This window comes from Schistocerca americana, chromosome 2 (genome assembly GCF_021461395.2).
Source record: "Schistocerca americana isolate TAMUIC-IGC-003095 chromosome 2, iqSchAmer2.1, whole genome shotgun sequence".
Taxonomy (NCBI): Eukaryota; Metazoa; Arthropoda; class Insecta; order Orthoptera; family Acrididae; genus Schistocerca; species Schistocerca americana.
In genome coordinates this window covers 847,749,485-847,769,098 of record NC_060120.1, presented here as the reverse complement: position 1 = coordinate 847,769,098, position 19,614 = coordinate 847,749,485, and the positions used below count along the sequence as shown (strand labels likewise).

Here is a 19,614-nt window from a genome sequence, read left to right as displayed (position 1 = left end):
CTCCTAGAAAGGGAAGTGCTCGCAAAGTTTCAAAACTGCACACGTCCCGTTTAAAGAGCTAGATTCCCTCCGGCAGTTATTCTTATGTTTATTTTAACTCTGTTAGTCTCTCTGCTTTTTAGAAGAAGACAGATTTGGCATAGGTGGACGCAATCTTTATCACACATTTAATTAATACGCATGTTGTATGCCGCTAAACATCTTCTGACTGACCTTTTTCATATCAATTTTAATCTTGTCAATACTTGAACAAGCTGCTTTTATCGTAATGGCTTTGCTATTTCAGGACAATTTAATCACAGCTACTGGCCAGACTCCATCATTATATTGTTCGTATACGCTAGTTAGATGACAGCACCACGAGCCCCCCCCCCCCCCCCCCTATCGCAGTGCATTGCCTCAGTTTATTTGCAACTGCTGCTTGCTCGTTCGGCAGCAGAAAAGAAAGAGATTTGGACAATTTTACAATTTTTGGGAGTTCATCAGTGCATATATATGTGCAGAATTTTTGAAAGAGGACGCCACACTTGAAAGTGTTGAAAACTTCCATTGTACGAGGGTCGTTTGGAAAGTCCGTGCCAAGTCCGAGATATGGCATCACCGGCACGTATCGAGGTCATGTTTAGTTAGTAACATCTTTGGACAGATCGCACACCAAGTTTCAGCCATATTGGTCTATTTCTTTGTGTTTGGCATTCGTGTGAATCAAGGAAGTCGAGTGATTGCCAAAAAATGGACGAAGAAGAATTTTGTGTGGTGATTAATGCCTTTATGAAAGGCAAAACGCCTCATGAGACAAAAGAGAAGCTTGATAAACATTACGGTAACTCTGCTCCTCCGTTTGGAACAGTTTATAAGTAGATTCAAAATTTTGGGAGTGGCCATATGGGCACAAGTGATGCTGAACGTTCTGGCCGCCTTGTGGTGGTTACGACGGCAGAAATCATTGATAAAATCCATGATATTGTAATGGATGACAGAAGAGTTAAGGTGCATGAGATTGATAGTTCTGTGGGCATCTAGAATGAACGGGTACATAATATTTTGCATAAACATTTGGACATGAGAAAGCCATCCGCAAGATGGGTTCCGTGATTGCTCACGCTTGACCAAAAACGGAATCGTGTGAAGTGTTGGAAGGATGGTATGCAGCTGTTCAGGAAGAATCCGCAGGACTTTAAGCGTCACTGTGGATAAAACATTGACACATTACTGTACTCCTGAGACCAAACTACAATCTAAACAATGGGTTACTAAAGGAGAATCTGCACCAAAAAAAGGCGAAGACCAGTCCTTCGGCCGGAAAGGTTATGGCGACTGTCTTTTGGGATTCGCAAGGGATAATCCTCATCTGGAAAAGGGTAAAACTATTACAGGTGCATATTATTCATCGTTATTGGATCGTTTGAAACCGAGGTGCAAGAAAAACGCCGGCGATTGGACCGCAAAAATGTCATTTTCCATCACGACAATGCACCAGGACTCACCTCAGCAGTTGTGGTCTCAAAATTAACGGAAATAGGATTCCAACTCGTTTCACATCCCCGCTATTCTCCAGACTTGGCCCCAGATTTTATTCAAACGAGGTGATTGCAGCAACTAATAGCTGTTTTGCAGACTTGGACAATTCCTATTATTCGGAAGGGATCAACAAATTAGAACAGTGTTGGACGAAGTGTATAAGTCTAAAAGGAGACTACGTCGAAAAACAAGAAAAATTTTACCCCAAACACGTAAGTAATTTTCATTTTTGCACGGACGTTTCAAACGCCCCTCGTACCATGAAATGTCGACTAGCGATAAATGTGGTGCAGCCGAGGTTGAGTGACTTTTAAGCTATTTCTGTCGATTTGCATTTTGTGTTCATGTACGAGATGGGCATGCCCAAAAATAAAGTAAAATAGAGTTATAATTTTATCTTATTTTTGGACATTCATGTTAACGCCGGTTTTGATAGAAGGCAAACGAAAACACAAAACGCCTCTCAAAGTACATTATATCTTCGTATGAAGTTATTTGTAACAAGCTCTTCACCACATGCTGAGTGACGTCTATATGGGTAACTGTCGGTGTTCATATACATATAAAAATGATTAGCATGTCACCAAGTATCAATCACAATGGAAGCTGATAGTAGGATACTAATAAAAAGAAGCCTCCCCTACCGTCGCAGTAAGTACATAATTCATTTTTGGATCTAAATACCCACGGTGATACATTGTCGTATGTTCCATCTTCTTGTCAGAGAACCAATACCCAGAGTTACTCCATGAAATCGTCGTGTAACCTTTCTGCGCATCACCTGAAGATGAACCCGAAAAGTTTCGAAAACTGGTTTTATGGAATAAACAACATTGCAAAAAAGTATATGGTTGCAGTTTTCTGTATTTATACAGAATTTTGATAATTTTAAAAGTCATATAAGTAGTATTTTAAAACTATTCTTACTAGTGTCAATGCTTACGGCTGAACAGCGGCGTTTTGTCGCTGCCAGAATACACTGGCTGTAAAATGGGCGAGGGAGTGAGCAAACAGTGAAGGGAAAATAAATAGAGACGAGGTGTGATGCCGATACGCAGACTCAAATACTAACTTATATTTTCCACAAAAGCGTTACGTAATCCTGCCGCCAGCTTGGGACAGCGCTGACGGTGTTACGCACTAACTTCAGCCAATAGCAACGCGTGATATTTACCGCACAACATCGTTATTTCTAAGAACCGAGAACTTTGTTAACGATATATTTCGGGTAAGCCACACCTTGAACACCGGGTTAATTGCACTTCCTGACAGGTGGAAACGCACTTTATTTTCTCGGAAAACCATGCATGGAGCCTCTCTCGGAAAACTATGGTTCAAAATGTCTCTGAGCACTATGGGACTCAACTGCTGTGCTCATCAGTCCACTAGAACTTAGAACTACTTAAACTTAGCTAACCTAAGAACATCACTCACATCCATGCCCGAGGCAGGATTCGAACCTGCGACCGTAGCAGTCGCACGGTTCCGGACTGCGCGCCTAGAACCGCGAGACCACCGCGGCCGGCGGAAAACTATGCACGGAGCCTCTTTCCGCCAATATTTCTGTGTCAAGGAATATGTTTTTCATAGTCAGTATTGTCACTGTTGCAAATGGTGTATTAGTTGACGCGTGACAGGAGAGTTGTAAGACAACCAAACGTTTAAGTTTTATTACTTTTGAGTAAACTCAGTTTTATTTAATTACCCATTAACATTTAATTTCACGTTTCAGCTAATCGTATTATTTAATAAGAAAAATAATTAATTCGCATGAAAACACTCCATCTATCTGAGTGATTCGGGTGACTCTATTTTTACATCTACAAACATTATTTTCATTAAAATTAAGTCACCTATGTACTATAAAAAATCATAGGTTATTTTTCGTTGGTACGCTTAAGAAAATTATGTGATAAATCCCAGAAGAACTAGACAGTGCAAGAAAACACGTTTTACATTCAAGAGTTTTAGCGTTCTTCAAAGACAAACATGGTCTTTTATATGCCGAAAGCGAAGAATGTTAGCTGGATTTCCAAATTATATTTTGATGGGGCGACTGACAACAAACAAGAAGGAAAACTAAATCTGGGATTATCACATGCGGTGTTGATATTGTACACACGATGTGTTACACCTGTACTGTTGTTTTTTGTTCAACACTAAACATGTTGTTGTTGTTGTGGTCTTCAGTCCTGAGACTGGTTTGATGCAGCTCTCCATGCTACTCTATCCTGTGCAAGCCCCTTTATCTCCCAGTACCTACTGCAACGTACATCCTTCTGAATCTGCTTAGTGTATTCATCTCTTGGTCTCCCCCTACGATTTTTACCCTCCACGCTGCCCTCCAATGCTAAATTTGTGATCCCTTGATGCCTCAAAACATGTCCTACCAACCGATCCCTTCTTCTAGTCAAGTTGTGCCACAAACTTCTCTTCTCCCCAATCCTATTCAATACCTCCTCATTAGTTACGTGATCTACCCACCTTATCTTCAGCATTCTTCTGTAGCACCACATTTCGAAAGCTTCTATTCTCTTCTTGTCCATACTAGTTATCGTCCATGTTTCACTTCCATACATGGCTACACTCCATACAAATACTTTCAGAAACGACTTCCTGACACTTAAATCTATACTCGATGTTAACAAATTTCTCTTCTTCAGAAACGATTTCCTTGCCATTGCCAGTCTACATTTTATATCCTCTGTACTTCGACCATCATCAATTATTTTACTCCCTAAATAGCAAAACTCCTTTACTACTTTAAGTGTCTCATTTCCTAATCTAATTCCCTCAGCATCACCCGATTTAATTTGACTCCATTCCATTATCCTCGTTTTGCTTTTGTTGATGTTCATCTTATATCCTCCTTTCAAGACACTGTCCATTCCATTCAACTGCTCTTCCAAGTCCTTTGCTGTCTCTGACAGAATTACAATGTCATCGGCGAACCTCAAAGTTTTTACTTCTTCTCCATGAATTTTAATACCTACTCCGAATTTTTCTTTTGTTTCCTTTACTGCTTGCTCAATATACAGATTGAATAACATCGGGGAGAGGCTACAACCCTGTCTCACTCGTTTCCCAACCACTGCTTCCCTTTCATGCCCCTCGACTCTTATAACTGCCATCTGGTTTCTGTACAAATTGTAAATAGCCTTTCGCTCCCTGTATTTTATCCCTGACACCTTTAGAATGTGAAAGAGAGTATTCCAGTCAACATTGTCAAAAGCTTTCTCTAAGTCTACAAATGCTAGAAACGTAGGTTTGCCTTTTCTTAATCTTTCTTCTAAGATAAGTCGTAAGGTTAGTATTGCCTCACGTGTTCCAACATTTCTACGGAATCCAAACTGATCTTCCCCGAGGTCCGCTTCTACCAGTTTTTCCATTCGTCTGTAAAGAATTCGCGTTAGTATTTTGCAGCTGTGACTTATTAAACTGATAGTTCGGTAATTTTCACATCTGTCAGCACCTGCTTTCTTTGGGATTGGAATTATTATATTCTTCTTGAAGTCTGAGGGTATTTCACCTGTCTCATACATCTTGCTCACCAGATGGTAGAGTTTTGTCAGGACTGGCTCTCCCAAGGCCGCCAGTAGTTCTAATGGAATGTTGTCTACTCCTGGGGCCTTGTTTTGACTCAGGTCTTTCAGTGCTCTGTCAAACTCTTCACGCAGTATCGTATCTCCCATTTCACCTTCATCTACATCCTCTTCCATTTCCATAATATTGTCGTCAAGTACATCGCCCTTGTATAAACCCTCTATATACTCCTTCCACCTTTCTGCCTTCCCTTCTTTGCTTAGAACTGGGTTGCCATCTGTGCTCTTGATATTGATACAAGTGGCTCTCTTTCCTCCAAAGGTCTCTTTAATTTTCCTGTAAGCTGTATCTATCTTACCCCTAGTGAGATAAGTCTCTACATCCTTACATTTGTCCTCTAGCCATGCCTGCTTAGCCATTTTGCACTTCCTGTCGATCTCATTTTTGAGACGTTTGTGTTTCTTTTTGCCTGCTTCATTTACTGCATTTTTATATTTTCTCCTTTCATCAATTAAATTCAATATTTCTTCTGTTACCCAAGGATTTCTATTAGCCCTCGTCTTTTTACCTACTTGATCGTCTGCTGCTTTCACTACTTCTTCCCTCAGAGCTACCCATTCTTCTTCTACTGTATTTCTTTCCCCCATTCCTGTCAATTGTTCCCTTATGCTCTCCCTGAAACTCTCTACAACCTCTCGTTCTTTCAGTTTATCCAGGTCCCATCTCCTTAAATTCCCAACCAAATACAGTGGAATGTCAGGTCTTAAATGGCTACACAGGATAATTGAAATGGCCTGGGAGTCGGGACAGGTTCCATCAGACTGGACAAAAGCAGTAATCACACCAATCTTTAAACATGGTAACAGAAAAGATTGTAACAACTACAGAGGTATCTCTTTAATCAGCGTTGTGGGAAAAATCTTCTCAGGTATTGTTGAAAGGAAAGTGCGAGTATTAGTTGAGGACCAATTGGATGAAAATTAGTGTGGGTTGAGGCCTCTTAGAGGTTATCAGGACCAGATCTTTAGCTTACGGCAAATAATGGAGAAGTGTTATGAGTGGAACAGGGAATTGTATCTATGCTTTATAGATCTAGCAAAGGCATATGACCGGGTTCCTAGGAGGAAGTTATTGTCTGTTCTACAAGATTATGGAATAGGAGGCAACCTTTTGCGAGCAATTAAAGGTCTTTACATGGATAGTCAGGCAGCAGTTAGAGTTGACGGTAAATTGAGTTCATGGTTCAGAGTATTTTCAGGGGTAGGACAAGGCTGCAACCTGTCTCCACTGTTATTTATGGATCATATGTTGAAAACAATAGACTGGCTGGGTGAAATTAAGATATGTGAACATAAAATAAGCAGTCTTGCATATGCGGATGACTTAGTTGTGATGGCAGATTCGATTGAAAGTTTGCAAAGTAATATTTCAGAGCTAGATCAGAAATGTAAGGACTATGTTATGAAGATTAGCATCTCCAAAACGAAAGTAATGTCAGTGGGAAAGAAATATAAACGGATTGAGTGCCAAATAGGAGGAACAAAGTTAGAACAGGTGGACGGTTTCTAGTACTTAGGATGCATATTCTCACAGGATGGCAACATAGTGAAAGAACTGGAAGCGAGGTGTAGCAAAGCTAATGCAATGAGCGCTCAGCTACGATCTACTCTCTTCTGCAAGAAGGAAGTCAGTACCAAGACAAAGTTATCTGTGCACCGTTCAATCTTTCGACCAACTTTGTTGTATGGGAGCGAAAGTTGGGTGGATTCAGGTTACCTTATCAATAAGGCTGAGGTTACGGATATGAAAGTAGCTAGGATGATTGCAGGTACTAGTAGATGGGAACAATGGCAGGAGGGTGTCCACAATGAGGAAATCAAAGAAAAACTGGGAATGAACTCTATAGATGTAGCAGTCAGGGCGAACAGGCTTAGATGGTGGGGTCATGTTACACGCATGGGAGAAGCAAGGTTACCCAAGAGACTCATGGGTTCAGCAGTAGAGGGTAGGAGGAGTCGGGGCAGACCGAGGAGAAGGTACCTGGATTCGGTTAAGAATGATTTTGAAGTAATCGGTTTAACATCAGAAGAGGCACCAACGTTAGCACTGAATAGGGGATCATGGAGGAACTGTATAAGGGGGGCTATGCTCCGGACTGAACGCTGAAAGGCATAATCAGTCTTAAATGATGATGATGATGATGATGATGATGATTCAGTTTCAATCTGCAGTTCATAACCAAGAGATTGTGGTCAGAATCCATATCTGCCCCTGGAAATGTCTTACAATTTAAAACCCGGTTCCTAAATCTCTGTCTTACCATTATATAATCTATCTGATACCTTTTAGTATCTCCAGGATTCTTCCAGGTATACAACGTTCTTTTATGATTCTTGAACCAAGTGTTAGCTATGATTAAGTTATGCTCTGTGTAAAATTCTACTAGGCGGCTTCCTCTTTCATTTCTTCCCCCCAATCCATATTCACCTACTATGTTTCCTTCTCTCCCTTTTCCTACTGACGAATTCCAGTCATCCATGACTATTAAATTTTCGTCTGCCTTCACTACCTGAACAATTTCTTTTATCTCGTCATACATTTCATCAATTTCTTCATCATCTGCAGAGATAGTTGTCATATAAACTTGTACTACTGTAGTAGGCATGGGCTTTGTGTCTATCTTGGCCACAATAATGCGTTCACTATGCTGTTTGTAGTAGCTGACCCGCACTCCTATTTTTTTTATTCATTATTAAACCTACTCCTGCATTACCTCTATTTGATTTTGTATTTATAACCCTGTAATCACCTGACCAAAAGTCTTGTTCCCCCTGCCACCGAACTTCACTAATTCCCACTATATCTAACTTTAACCTATCCATTTCCCTTTTTAAATTTTCTAACCTACCTGCCCGATTAAGGGATCTGACATTCCACGCTCCGATCCGTAGAACGCCAGTTTTCTTTCTCCTGATAACGACGTCCTCTTGAGTAGTCCCCGCCCGGAGATCCCAATGGGGGACTATTTTACCTCCGGAATATTTTACCCAAGAGGACGCCATCATCATTTAATCATACAGTAAAGCTGCATGTCCTCGGGAAAAATTACGGCTGTAGTTTCCCCTTGCTTTCAGCCGTTCGCAGTACCAGCACAGCAAGGCCGTTTTGGTTAATGTTACAAGGCCAGATCAGTCAATCATTCAGACTGTTGCCCCTGCAACTACTGAAATGGCTGCAGCCCCTCTTCGGGAACCACATGTTTGTCTGGCCTCTCAACAGATACCCCTCCGTTGTGGTTGCACCTACGGTACGGCCATCTGTATCACTGAGGCACGCAAGCCTCCCCAGCAACGGCAAGGTCCATGTTTCATGGGGGGACACTAAACATAGCGGGAATAAATACCCACACTAGGTACATTCTAAGACAAAATGGATCAAAAACCGGTAGATGTGATGTAGATGTACAGACAGACAAATGATTACAGTTTCAGAAAAAAAATTGTTGATTTATTCAAGAGAAAGGACTTTACAAATTGAGCAAGTCAATAAGGCGTTGGTACACCTCTGGTCCTTATAGTTATATGTATGGTGCGAAAAGTGGCAACTGACCATGAATAAGGAAAAGTGTGAAGTTATTCACACGAATACTAAAGGAAATCAGCTAAATTTCGATTAAGCGATAAGTCACACAAATAAGAAGGCTGTAAATTCAACTAAATACTTAGGGATTACAATTACAATTAACCTAAACTGGAACGATCACACAGATAATATTGTGGCTGGAGCAAACTAAAGACTGTGATTCATTGGCAGAACACTTAGAAGGTGCAACAGGTCTACTAAAGAGACTGCTTACACCATGCTTGTCCACCCTATTCTGGAGTATTGCTGTACTGTGTGGTATCCGCATCAGGTATGACTGACGGATGACATCGAAAAAGTACAAAGAAGGCCAGCTCGTTTTGTATTATGGCGAAATAGGGGAGATAGTGTCACAGACTTGATACGCGAATTAGAGTGGCAATGATTAAAAGAAAGGCGTTTTTCGTTGCGACGGGATCTTATCATGAAACTTCAATCACCAGTTTTCTCCTCTGATTGCGAAAACATTCTGTTGGCATCCAACTACATAGGGAGAAATGATCATCACAATAAGAAAAGAGAAATCAGGGCGCGCGTTCGAGAATGGAACGGTAGAGAGACAGCTTGCAGGTGGTTCACTGAACCCTCTGCCAGGCACTTTATTGTGAATAGCGGTGTAATCACGTAGATGTAGATGTAGTTGTATGAAAGCAATTATTCGGCTTGTCATTGACTGATAGAGTTGTTGCGTGTCCTGCTGAGGAATATCGTGTCAAGTTCTGTGCAATTGGCGCGTTAGATTGTCAATATCCCGAGAGAAGCGGCGGCCTTACTAGCAAAGGTAGGATTTGCCAAGCACGAAGACAAGCAGTAGAAATTCTCGGCGTGTGCGGGCGGGTATTATCTTGCTGAAATGTAAGCCCGGCAAGGCTTAGTATGAAGGGCAGCACAGCGGGATGTAGAATACAATCGACATACGGCTGTGCTATAAAGGTTCAAGGGTGCCACGGATGACAACCAAAGGGGCACTGCTGTGTAATGAATTGGCATCCCAAACCATCACTCCTGGTTGTCGGGCTGTATGGTGGGTGAGAGTCAGTTTGGTACCCCACAGCTGTCCGGGGCGTCTCCAGACACGTGCTCGGCCTGGAATCTCGTTGATGGAGTAGAATCGTTTTCAGTGACGAAACTCGTTTCTAACTGAGCCCCGATGAACAGTGAAATTCAAATTGTAACCATTTGTTTGTCTGTACATGCATATCATATCTACCGATTTCAGTTCCATTCGGATAAGTCCTTCGTGGTGCGTCTTTCTTTTCTTTTCTTAGAGTGTATTTTGGAAACGGGGACGATATGATGAGAGGTGGAGATTTTCCTCGAGCTCTAAAACAGGAATTGGTTTAAGACCGCTTGCAGAACAGAATTTTAAGTCCACGTATTTCCATTATTTACACCATCTAGACGTGGCGAAATTCTACGATTTGATGAGGGAAGGAGAGAAATTGACACAAGTGAAACTCAGCAAAATGCGACAAACGAACAGAACTCTCAAACGGAAAGATTCACTTGTGATTCATGTGATGGTTATCTCTGTCTGCAATAAGGTTCCTTGATATGCAAAAACTACTGTTAGGACAAAACGAGTGATTCAGAGTAGGTGTACGATCCATAGGTCGAAGACCAAAAAAACATTTGCTTTTGTCACTGAGGACAACCATAACCTCTTGTGGACTCAAACATGCAATCCGTCTTCAGGTCACAAGTGGCCCATCGGGACCATCCGACCGCCGTATCATCCTCAACTTCGGATGCGGATAGGAGAGGCGTGTGGTCAGCACACCGCTCTCCCGGTCGTTATGATGGCTTTCTGTGACCGGAGCCGCTACTATTCGGTCGAGTAGCTCGTCAATTGGATTCACGAGGCTGAGTGCACCCCGAAAAATGGCAACAGCGCATGGCGGCCCGGACGGTCACCCATCCCAGTGCCAGCCACGTCCAACAGCGCTTAACTTCAGTGATCTGACGGGAACCGGTGTATCCACTGCGGCAAGGCCGTTGGCGGACTCAAACATGGCATAATAATTATTGCTTTTGTCAATTTTTGTTTGCTGTACGTTTGCCATGTACTTCCTAAAGAAATATGAATTAATGAAATTTGATAAAGTTCTTATTCCGTCCAAGAGTACCTTCATTTCGGCAGGAGCCTCGGCTAACGCATTATTAAAGTACTCGTGACGTTCCGCGCGAACGACGCAGTGGTTCGCCTGCGGCGCGCTTCCACCCAGCCAGACACGGGGTATCCATGTGGACCGGCAGCGCTGGCATCGACGTTTGGGAGCGCTCTTCCAGTAACCATTATTCCAGCACCCCCTCACCCCTCTTTCAGCCCTGCGCCCGCGCGGCCGCCGCCCGCCCCTGTGGCGTCAATTACACCCCATTCAACCCTCAGTCTCTCTCCACCCCGTCCTCTTTCAGGCAGACAGCCCCGTGCGGAAGTGCCTTTTATTTATGCATTTTTGTTTTCACCCCAGCTACGATGATGGAACAATGAATCCCCACGTACTATGCAGTAAATTCATTCTCGAAGGATGTGTAGGGAACAGAAGCCCTCGCCCCTCTTTCCATAAAATATCCCATCCTGCACAAATACTATTAGGCAAGGGCCAAAACCATACAGCCCTACCGACGTGTGTGCCAGCACCTGTACGTTCACCTGCTCACAGCGAAGAGTTTCACAGTTTATGTCTATTTCCTGTCTTTCTTCCTCTCTGGAAAAGTTTGCAGTTAACAAATCTCTATGGAGCATGTATCGTAATTCAGGATGACAGTTACTGAATTATATGAAAAAAAAACAAAAACCTGAATTAGTTAGAAACTACGGCGTACATATAATTTATTCAACATGTAAACGTCACTACAGATGTACGGAATTAGGTTATGTCATGTTCCATATGCCTGCCATCATTGGCGATGATGTGGCGCAGACGAATAGCGAAATTCTGCATGACCCGCTGAAGTGTCGGAACATCGATGCCGTCGATGACCACCTGAACTACTGTTTTCAGTTCAGCAATGGTTTTGGGGTTATTGCTGTGCACCTTGTATTCAAAATAACTCCACAAAAAGGTGTCGCATGTGTTCAGATCTGGAGAATATGGCGGACAATCGAGGCCCATACCAGTGGCCTCTGGGTACCCCAGAACCAGAATGTGGTCCCTCAGACTGCTCCTCCAGGACATCAAACACTCTCCCGCTTCTATGGGGTCGAGCTCCGTTTTGAACGAACCACATCTTGTCGAAATCAGTGTGAATAATGGGGATGAAATCATTTTCCAAAGCCTTCAAATATCGTTAGGTAGTCATCGTGTCATCAAGGAATATCGTACCAGTTGTTCCGTGGCTGGACACACCAAGTCACCCGTTGAGAGTGAAGAGACTTCTCGATCTCGAAATACGTATTCACAGTCCCCCAAATGCACCAATTTTGCTTATTGACGAACCCATCCAAAGGAAAGTGGGCTTCGCCACTAAACGAAACCTTGTATGCGCATACTAATTTCTGTCGTGCCCTGTGGCCAACCGTGCAGTTTGAACGTCCTAATGCAAATCGTCCAGAAGGTATGCCGGCTTTTTTCATATAGTTCTCAATTGCCACCCTGTGTACAGGCCTGCTTCTCTAATTATGCACTGCAATCCCCCCGAGAGAGTATGAGTATTTACGGTGTGAGCACAGGCACACTGTGCGTAGCACCATCATCAAATTGAGATCAGGAAATAAGAGTTACGTTGTCCTTGCGTTCGTAGCGTCGTAGCTGACAAGAAAATCGTCTCCAATAAGCTATCATGTAGTCTTTCCATAACTGCCAAGAGCTGATCTTTAATATTACACTTGTTTGTCCTGTTTTAATACATTTATTAGTTAGCGACATCAGTGGGGGCACAAACGTTGCTGCTACGGAAGCAAATCGAAATACGTCGAAGGAGAAATGTTGCTTTTCACAGGTAACTACGAGAAGGATCTGATTAAGGTAATCGAACTACAAGTGGCTCTTTATATGTTGAAAGATACCGAGACACGGTGTAATAAAAAGTAAATTCGTAGTGCTAATTTATGTCACTGTAAGGCTATATATCCACGAGTCAAGTGCTAGTTAAATCCTTATTGGGGGAGTGGCTGCCGATTAATTCGTTGAATGTACGTGTATACATTTCGAGAAATTTTCATCTGCGTATAACAATTTTACGAGGCTTGCCCAGAAAGTGGCGCACCGCATTTTTTTTCTCAGCCGAAAACAATGCTATGAATGAGAAACGTTTCGTATGTATTACTTGATGTCTCCTGAGTGAGCGCGCCAAGTTTTTGTCACTTCCGGCAGTTTGCGTAGCTGCAGGACAGTTTCAAAATGGCGTCTGTAGGTGATGTACGTTACAAGCGACGTACCGTCATTGAGTTTCTCACTGCAGAAAAAGAAACTGCAGGGAATATTCATAAACTCTTGTGAAAAGCCTATGGGACATCTGCTGCCGACCGAAATATAGTTATTCGCTGGGCACGGAGGGTGAAATCATCAGAAGGCGGTTCGGCGGAGCTCCACGATCTGGGAGACCATCCCCACGACTGTCACCCCTGACATGTTAAAGCAAGCTGATGGCATTCACAAGGACAGACGCATTACGACTAGACAGCTGGCGATGTGTCTGTCAATCAGTAAACGAAGTTCACACAGTTACACAGTTAAGCACTGCCCTCGCCACAAGAATGAGGATTGGTACCGACAGGGCATACATGCCCTTGTTTCGAGCCGGGGGGGGGGGGGGGGGGGGAGGCTATAGAGCGGGATATGGAGATTATGTGGAAAAATAGGATGTGTGGATATAAGACCATTCTTTCCTGAGTGTAATTCTCATTATGTTCAATAAAGAATTCTGGAAGAGAAAAATGCAAAATGCGGTGCATTACTTTCTGGGCAACCCTCATATATCACAGTGTAAGTACACTACTGGCCATTAAAACTGCTACATCAAGAAGAAATGCAGATGATAAACGGGTATTCATTGGACAAATATATTATACTTAAACTGACATGTGATCACATTTTCACGAAATTTGGGTGCATAGATCCAGAGAAATCAGTACCCAGAACAACCACCTCTGGCCGTAATAAGGGCCTTGATACGCCTGGGCAATGAGTCAAACAGAGCTTGGATGGAGTGTACAGGTACAGCTGGCCATGCAGCTTCAACACGATACCTCAGTTCATCAAGAGTAGTGACTGGCGTATTGTGACAGCCAGTTGCTCGGCCACCATTGACCAGACGTTTTCAGTTGGTGAGAGTTCTGGAAGATGTGCTGGCCAGGGCAGCAGTCAACATTTTCTGTATCCAGAAAGGCCAGTACAGAACTTACAACATGCGGTCGTGCATTATACTGCTGAAATGTAGGGTTTCGCAGGGATCGAATGAAGGGTAGAGCAATGGGTCGTAACACATCTGACATGTAACGTCCACTGTTTAAAGAGCCGTCAATGCGAACAAGAAGTGACCGAGACGCGTAACCAATGGCACCCCATACCATCAGGCCGGGTGATACGCCAGTATGGCGATGACGAATACACGCTTCCAATGTGCGTTCTCCGCGATGTCGCCAAACACGGATGCGACCATCATGATGCTGTAAACAGAACCTGGATTCATCCGAAAAAATGATGTTTTGCCATTCTTGCACCCAGGTTCGTCGTTGAGTACACCATCGCAGTGTCTGCGATGCAACGTCAAGGGTAACCGCAGCCATGGTCTCCGAGCTGATAGACCATGCTGCTGCAAACGTTGTCGAACTGTTGGTGCAGATGGTTGTTGTCTTGCAAACGTCCCCATCTGTTGACTCAGGGATCGAGACGTGGCTGCACGATCCGTTACAGCCATGCGGATAAGATGCCTGTCATCTCGACTGCTAGTGATACGAGGCCGTTGGGATACAGCACAGCGTTCCGTATTACCCTCGTGAATCCACCGATTCCATATTCTGCTAGCAGTCATTGGATCTCGACCAACGCGAGCAGCAATGTCGCGATACGATAAACCGCAATCGCAATAGGCACAATCCGACTTTTATCAAAGTCGGAAACGTTATGGTACTCATTTCTCCTCCTTACACCAGGCATCAAAACTACGTTTCACCAGGCAACGCCAGTCAGCAGCTGTTTGGGTATGAGAAATCGGTTGGAAACTTTCCTCATGTCAGCACGTTTTAGGTGTCGCCACCGGCGCCAACCTTGTGTGAATGCCCTGAAAAGCTAATCATTTGCAGATCACAGCATCTTCTTCTTGTAGGTTAAATTTCGCGTCTGTAGCACGTCATCTTCGTGGTGTAGTAATTTTAATGGCCAGTGGTGTAGTTACCTTGAGGCTTCCCTGATCTCAAAACAAATGTGTTTCTTGGACGTACGATAAATGAAAAACGTAGTACTACTACACGCCAACTATCACGCCGCATTCGCAACACTTGTTCCCATTTTTTCACCAAAGTTAAGCGCTTTTGGGCTTGGCTAGCACTTGGATGGGGGACCGTCCGGGTGTGCCGAGCGCTAATTGGAAGATGAGTACATTCAGCCCTTGTGAGACCAACTGAGAGCTACTTGGCCGAGAAGTAGCGGCTCTGGCCACGGAAACTGGCAAAGGCCGGGACAGCAGTGCACTGACCACACACCCCTCCGTATGTGCACCCAGTGACGCCTATCGGCTGAGGATGACAGGGCGGTCCGTCGGTACTGTTGGGCTTTTAGAGGCCTGTTCGGAAGGAGTTTAGTTCAGTATTGCTACCTATAACATGGAGAATGATTAGGTGCGAGTAATATTTTGGTTCCTGAAGGGTTGACGAGGATTTAACATATGGCATCAGAATGTAAAATACAGAAGTAATTTGTTCGTTAAAACACTTCTTTGCGCTATTAATAAGTAATTTGTTGCATGTCATAGTTCCAGATTCGATGTTTGTTAGGACTCTTTCACTTTGGCGTATTAGGAAACCATTTCGCAATACCACCGCATCATAACTTATTAAAACAGATTAAAGTTATCAAGTGCAGCACAAAAACTTTTCTTGGAATTCCGACATCTGAGCTGTAACACTTGCTGAAGGGCAGAATGCCTTTGCATTTATCTCCTCGAAGCCTCAAGCGAAGTTCATTCTAGATTTCGAATGATTAAGGTGACTACGAAATACATTGCCTGTCTGTACAGGCAATGTAATGACATTCGTAGTCTGTAGAATAAAAGTCGGTACGCCGTACGCATTACCAGTCACGTGACTTTGGAGGCAATTTATATTTGCGCTAAAAACTATGCTCTGCGCATCCGAATACTCACTCCGTATATATTCTTACCGTGTGATTCCCTGTAACGTGCGTGGCACATGGTATATTTACTGAATCGCAGATTCAAGATTCTTCCCGTTCTATTAACAGGTAGAAAGTATGAAGAACGCTCATGACACGTTTCTGTGCTAGCGGTCTATAGACTAAGACGTTCGGTGCATCTGTATTCACATCAGAAAGCTTACCGTACCAACATCATTCTCCTCTCCCCCCCCCCCCCCCCCCCCTTCACCCACCCCCCATCCCTCCCCCTACTCATATTCCCATTGCATTTGAACGCGGTACGCGGGAAGAAAGGCCGTCGGTCATTCTTTATGATCCCAAATTTTCTTTAATTTCGTTGTGATTATATCGTAAGATTTATGTTGGAGGCAATACATGCTGTGTAGAAAAGACTCATCTGAGTGCACGTGAGTCGCGCTTGGGTAGCTCAGGTGATAGGGCACTTGCTCGCGAAAGGCGAAGGTCCCGAGTTCGAGTCTCGGTCCGGCACACACTTTTAATCTGCCAGGAAGTTTCATATCAGCACACACTACGCTGCAGAGTGAAAATCTCATTCTGGAAACAGTTTTATGATTCGCAACAAACCGTACGTCCGGTAATGGCTTTGTGCAGCAGCCATCGTTGAGATAAACAACGAATATTGCATTGTCGTTAAATATTCTATTATATTAAGTTTATACACCTAAGGGTGTCGAACCAGATCGTTCTCCACAATTACATTATTAAATAAATCAGTATGCAGTTGTTAGTGAACTGATTTATTAATCTATGATTATTGCTGATTATAATGTGAATAAAGGTGCTCTAGAAGCACAAATATGTTCTTGTCAATCAGATATGTAATTAAAAATGACAAGAAATGGTGTCAGCAGACAATTCTTGACATAACCTGTCAATTGGAATAGGGATTTCACTTGTAGAATCACTAGTGTACGGCTGGTGATCCATCTATATGTAAATCATTGTGTTGTACGACGTGTATGTGCTCGTGCTCTCATTGGCTGAAGTGTCTGACGCTGTGGGATGTTGGTGGTGGAAGTGGTGCTCTTGGGAGCAGGAGGCACGGAGAGAGGGAGAACAGTTCGGGACGTCGTTCGAGAAAGAGAGACTACTTTCTGCCACTAGACAATACAGCAGGGTGGTGTGGTTTTATTTATGTAGGGGCACTCCGGATCCTTTACGGCATATCGATTACAGGTAGCTAAGAATGCAGGTGAATATATTCATGTTCTTATTACACGTTGCGGCTTGATTTTAGAGGCGATTCTGTCAACTTCCGTGTCACACTAGTTAATTTAAGGAATGTTGATATATTTCAGTAATGAACTTTGTTTTCGTATAAAACTGCGTGTAGGGCCACGGTTCAGGAGGTGTTTGAACCTTACTGAATAAACATTGTGCTCTTAAAACTTAAATCAGCAGTGTTGCCTATGTTGCCTATGTTTATTACAAATGTTTCCCCATTTGTTTCCGTTCATTCATTGATAATTAACATACCTTGCCTACCCTCAATTATTCGGCCGCCAGACCAGCTTTGGAAAATTATTTTGCTAATACAACTCTGCTTCGCGATGACTGGGTGTTGTGTGCTGTCCTTAGGTTAGGTAGGTTTAAGTAGTTCTAAGTTCTAGGGGACCGATGACCATAGATGTTAAGTCCCATAGTGCTCAGAGCCATTTGAACCATTTTTTGAGCTAATACAACAATAGGGCGTAAAGCATACGGTGTATGGCTCATACCTATGCCTTTTACCTACCAAGCTTTAATCAGCGCCGTACATTTGCTCCTCTGTCTCATTAAACGCAGAGTAGTAACGTCGCAACCTCTAGCGTACCTCTCACTTTGTAACCTAGCAGCATGTGCTATAGCATGCCGCCCTAGTACTCACCGTGCCCCGCGTGCAGGCTTTTAGAGCACTGTCCACGCGATCTGTGTTCCCCCTCATTGCCTGCTAGTCTTTGTGCTGCAGCTCACCAGTGGAGACGCGCCGAATTCTTGCGGCGGGTCGCGCTATTCGCTGCAGCCCATTGAAGGAGACATGAGGCCGACCGAAGGCTCGGGCTAGTGGCAGACCGCATCCAGCTGCGTCTAAGAAACTAGCTGTAGGGGACTGCGTCCACTGCGCCGCCAGCGGACTACCAAAGACAATTAATTTGGCTGAAAGCTTCTTAAACCACTCGCTTCCAGCTGGCTGGTGTCTTACAGTCAATGACCGGAGCCTTGGCAGAAGACAAATGTTGGTTATATTTATTTAAGTTATCTAGCTTCATTTGTTTCTGCTGTTAGAGCAGTGCAGTCTGGTTCTAGGTACGTTTTTATAAGGGGAGGCCACGACGTTCGGACCAGTGATTTACTTCAAACTTTCTACACTTTTGGTAGTCTGTTAGGACAACATAATGTGCAAGTAATAACGCGTATGTCTTGCAATTTCGAGCAAATTGCAAGGGGAGCTTTACGTCTCAAATACGTACCTTCCTGTTGCGGCTGTGAGCTCGAGATGGGGGCGGACAAATGGTTCGCGTTTAAGCTCCGTAATCAGAGGCTTGCTGCTTCGAATCCCATTCAACTTTTTCCATGCGTATTCCTTACAACACTTGTCATATTATTTCATATGTATGACATTTGAAAGGTAATAAATCGAAAAAACAAGTATATTTGAATGAAAGTTTATTGAAGTTGCAATGTTATTTAGCTGTTCACTAATTGGAATAACTACAACTATTAAATTTACGCCTGTCGTCAAGTAAACGACAAAACGCAAAGCTCTCCTGAATATGCATGCGTGTCGTGATTTATGAATAAGGTCCGTTCCTTGAAGAAGACTACCACAATACTCAAATACATCTTTTAACTAATGATGGCATTCATCATCAGCAGCAATCCAAGAATAGGAGTCAACTCAATTTTTTAACAAAAATGTAAATTTTGTGATTTGAAAAAAATTCGCAAGTACACTTTTTGTTCTCAGAAACGTATCCTACAATTATCTAATTGTGCGTTACCCTTACAGTCTGGCATGTCGTAACTCATTGCATAATTAAATAAAGTTATTTACATCTTTATTTGTCGATGTTTGACTTGGGTCTTGCAGAGCCTGTTCATCATCATTGAAACCTGTGTCGAAGCGCTCAGATGCAAAGCAGCTCCGGGTACCTTAACTGATTGCAGGTATTAGGGATTTCGCAAATCACGACCTCCATGCACTTTTGGAAAAACTTGTCGACTAGTCATTAGTTATAAAATATGTTGTAATAATCAAAATTAATAAACAGCGAAATACCATTGGAAATTCTTCACTGATTTTCCAATAATATTTCGCTGTTTACTAATTGACACAAATACACATATTTTTTCATTCCATTCTCTATCAAATATCATACATGACCATTGTTGAAAAAAAGCATTAAAACAAAAGGAAAAGAGTGAGACTTTATTCAGCGACCTACCAGTTTCAGAGCTTGAATGGTAAGCACTTTTTTCCCTGACATTCCGGAATATACCTAAACCTACAAAAAAAAAGGAAAAGGTAATGCTACCACCACTTTTGCTGTAAGCTTAAAAATAAGCCCAGAAGAGGCTCTAGTACTTCAGG

General features: G+C 43.0%; 1 pseudogene; it reads right to left on the bottom strand.

Moving 5' to 3' along the window:
• Positions 1-10,588: 10,588 nt before the first annotated feature.
• On the bottom strand, positions 10,589-10,706 carry LOC124597469 (annotated as a pseudogene).
• Positions 10,707-19,614: the final 8,908 nt, after the last annotated feature.